The sequence below is a fragment of the Gekko japonicus genome, unplaced genomic scaffold, assembly GCF_001447785.1.
Source record: "Gekko japonicus isolate JY-2015 unplaced genomic scaffold, Gekko_japonicus_V1.1 scaffold266, whole genome shotgun sequence".
Lineage (NCBI taxonomy): Eukaryota > Metazoa > Chordata > Lepidosauria > Squamata > Gekkonidae > Gekko > Gekko japonicus.
This window is the reverse complement of record NW_015166428.1, coordinates 843,655-847,992: the sequence shown is the minus strand read 5'-3', so window position 1 is coordinate 847,992 and position 4,338 is coordinate 843,655.

Genomic DNA, 4,338 nt, shown 5'->3' with positions numbered 1-4,338 from the left:
GTGTGGAAAAGGCTGTCAGGTCACAGCTGACTTATGGTAACCCCCCTCATGGGGTTTTCCAGGCAAGAGAGGAACAGAGGTGTTTTGTCATTGCCTGGACCACCTCACGCCAGGCCCTCCTGTCTTCCGCCATCCTCTGGAGGTCATCGATAACACTGTCTAACCATCTCATCCTTTGCCATCCCCTTCTTCTTTTACCTTCAATCATTCCCAGCATCAGGGTCTTCTCCAATGAGTGCTCCCTTCTCATTTGGTGGCCAAAGTATCTGAGTTTCAGCTTCAGTATCTGGCCTTCCAGGGAACAGGGAACAGTAGCCCCAGTAAGAAGAGCTCTGTAAGTTCTTGGAGGATTGGCTACACTAGGGGTGTGTGGCCTAATATGCAAAGGAGCTCCTGCTACCAGTAGAGCCCCTGACTGACACAAAGAGTCGGACTCGACTGTGCGACTGAACAACAACAACAAGCCTCTGGGCAGCACCCCTAGACTTCCTTGGTGGTCTCCCATCCAAGTACTAACCGGGGCAGACCCTGCTTAGCTTCCGAAATCTCATGAGATCTGGCTAGCCTAGGCCACCCATCCACGACCTGGGAGACTAACATGCAAATTCCCTGCCCTGCTGTGGAAGCTCTCTGGGTGACCTTGAGTTTGGTGCAGCAGCCTACAGCAGTCACACGCTGTCGGCCGAAGCTACCTCGCAGGGTTGTTGTCGTGATAAAATGGAGGAGAGAATGAGGAAAGGCAGGGTATAAATGAAGAAAGGAAACGTTAAGTATCTTGTGCCTTTTGATCATGCCCTTCCCACCAAAGGAGATCAGGACAGCAGCGAACGTGGTTCTTTCCATTCTCATGACAACCCCTCTGTGGTAGGTCAGGCTGGGGGAGAACGCAATTGGTTCATGATGGCCCAAGTGAATAGTTGGTAAGTGAGCAGGGATTCGAACCTGGGTGTCTGGCACTCTAACCCAGCAACAGGCAACCCGCAGCGTGGAAAGGCTGTCCTCTCCCCAAGGGACCCAGGAAAGCCCCCAAGGCACTGGCAGTACAGTTGGGGTTCAGGACACTCCCATACAATAAAACGGTGGAGCACTAAAAGCAAAACAACTAAACAACCTGCCCCAAAATGTCAAGAAAGCAGCAAAAATCTGTGCTGCCGGACTCTGGAGTGGGAGTCCGAGGCCCTGGCTCAGGGAAGTTCCACGTCCCGTTCCCCCCCCCCCCCCCCCGAAAAAAAAAGCAAGCTGTAGCTTTACACTTAAAGCAGACCCCATAAGATCATTAAATCCAGACTCCGTTCTGCAGCCCACTCTAGCCTGCAGCCCATCCACCTTCTCCCAGCTGACATGTTCTACAGCAATATTTGTGTTGGCTGGGGCGTTTTGGCATGCTTTGCGAGACCACTACAGCCATTTCCCACCCCAACCTATTTCTCCCTTCACAAGTTGAGAGGCAGACAGAAAGGTCCCTTCAGGTCCAGCCCCCAGATTTCGGCGCTCCTGGGCAAGAGACCAGCCTTAACCAGGAAGGTGCCCCACAAACTGGCATCAGATCAAAGAATCCTCTGCCAGACAACTCAGGCAAGTAAGCCAAAACCGCACAGCAAACGCTCACTTTAGACAAACACAAGCCCAGCTTCCAGAGCTTGATGGTGTAATAAAAGGGCACTTTGAAAACTCCAGGTGTGTCTTTTTAACAGGCAGGCCCTATTCGCTGGTACCCATTCCTGGTCACTCACTGCCCTGCTTCAACTTTTGGGACTGCCTGCATGCGCACACGCCAGTTTCCCCTCCCTTCCCACCTCCCATATCCCAATCAGCAGTACTGCGGAATGTGCTTACCGACACCTCTCTGGTGGGGACTGGGTCAGCAATCCTGCATCTGTAGCAGTAGAAAAGAGCAAGAGTCCAGTAGTCCAGTAGCACCTTAAAGGCTAACAAAATATGTGGCAGGGTAGGAGCTTTCGTGAGTCACTGGACTTGCTCTTTTCTACTGCTACAGACAGACCAAGATGCCTATCCACCTTGATCTACCTGTATCTTTAGTTGGCACTGGGCCCCTTATCAGGACATGGGCCTTGTTGGCAGGTGGCCAACCATACCAACACACACACCCCTGTTGGAAAATACCTCGAGATTTGGGGGATGGAGTTTTGGGAGGGAAGGGATCTCGGCAAGGTACAATGCCATGGAGTCCACCCTCCAAAGCAGCCATTTTCTCCAGGGGGAATGAGCTCTGTCACCTGGAGATCAGGTGTAACACTGGGAGATCCAGGCCCCACCCGGAGGTTGGCAACCCCATGCTTGACGCCTTGCGGAACCACCCACAGCTCTCAACTCATGACCACCCCTTTCAGAAACTGAATCAATGTGGCTAGATTTGAGTCTGGCAGCCTCTTAGGGAGCTACAAGTGTTTGGGTTCCCGGGGTCCCAGAGCCAAGCCTAGCTCCCCTGCTGCAGGCCACCACCGCGGCTACCCTCTGAAACTGAATTAACGTGGAACGCTCACCAGAAAGCCACAGCCTCAGCAGAAACCAGAATTCAATATATCTTAGTGCAAATTGGGTCTTTAATGTTCCACTCTAGAGTTCGGGGGTGGGGGTGGGGGCCGACATCATTCATTTTCTCTCCGTGAAATTGCCTCAAATCCTTTCTTACTTCTCATTGCTCTCTTTAAAAAAAAATCCCTTTCTTTCTCATGCTTTCTGCCAGGTGAAATTCTTCCATGGATCATTTTCATTGCTGGTGTCAAATTTCCCCAGTTACAACATATATAAAACAAGTTATATAGACTACAGGGAGGAGACGCATGTCAAAAAATGAACATGCACGCACCTCTGCACGTGCATGAGTCACACCCGCAAATGCATACCCATCTGCTTATGAGGCTGGGCTGTACAACACAATTGTTCCCTTGACAGCACCTGGCACTACCGCTGAGGGCCTGAGGGGGGCAGAGGCAACAACCGCCATAGGCTCCATATTAGCTGCACCACAGACACCCATAGAGTATGTGAGGAAGAGAGGAACCTCGCCTTCAGCAGAACTGGCGGGAATCAGAGAGGCAACGCTGTTAGCTCACCTCATAGCTCTTAGGAATTATTTCCACACTTTCTCTAACTTTATTTTTTGTTTGTTTCTTCTTCAAAAACAGTTAAAAAAAATTTTTTGCTTTCTGTTGAGGGGGAGTTTACCTCAGACCTTCGGGCTCCCCCCCCCCCAACCGTTCCCTCTTCTTCTTTTCTTTTATGGAGAAGAAGTGGGGATTTTTTAATAGGTGCAAGGGTTGCGGTAGCAAATTCGCTCCTCCCGACCATCATACCCTTTGCATTTTTTGCCTCGGAGTCTCACCAGCCAGAGTCCTGTTGACACTGTGCACGTTTCTCCAATCAAACAAGAAAAAACTGCGCTGCGCGCCTTAAAGTGGTGCTGCTTGAATCGGCCCTTGCTACCGCCTCAGCGATGGAGGAGAGACCGTCTACATCGACAGCTCCGGCATCGAGACCTGCCTCCGATGTCGACCGCCCGACTCCCCTGTCCACCAAACGGAGCGTCCTTACTCCGACATCGAAACGGTAGAGCTCCTAAGTCATCACATGGATGCAGAGCCTTCTCCGTCTCCCTCCACATCGCCGACATCTATGGTATCGGAAGCTCCCGACATCGATCCAGGTCGGCACCGATATACTTCATGTGACACGCAGCGTCACCCTCCACATCTGCAAGGTCAATCTGTCAATATCGATGACCGAGACTACAGGGATGGCTCCCATAGACGGGCTGCTGCTTTGTCTCCCAGATGTCCATGGTCCAGAAGTCGCTCCCCAAGAGTCTTCCTGCCCCCCCCCCTATGTCGTAGGATCAACGACAGTTGAGGTACCTGTACGGGGCTTATCTACCATCCATGCCATGGTTGACTCCGGCGGGCTATTCTGATTAGGATCGCTATTCGTCCCACTCTGTTCATAGGTCGAGATCGCCCCACAAGTCGAGACCTTCGGCATCTTTGTCGCGTCCTCCTATGGTTGATCCTTCCCACCATACTCTGGAACCAAGTCGTCCTGTCAACCCTCTGGTCACTCCAACCCCGGTCGTCCCTGTCGTCCAAACAACTTGTCAACAGGACACTTCGGTCCAAATACCGCAACATGATTCCTCTGACTTCATAGAGGAGGACTCAGATACGGAGGCTTCTGACGCTCATACCTCTCCCAACCATACATCTCCCAATCAGGATGTCACTGAGGACTTACCCATATCCCCATCCGACAACCTTACCTCTTACACTGACCTAGTCAAAAGAATGGCCCACTCTTTAGGCCTCTCTGTCGTCCAGCAACATC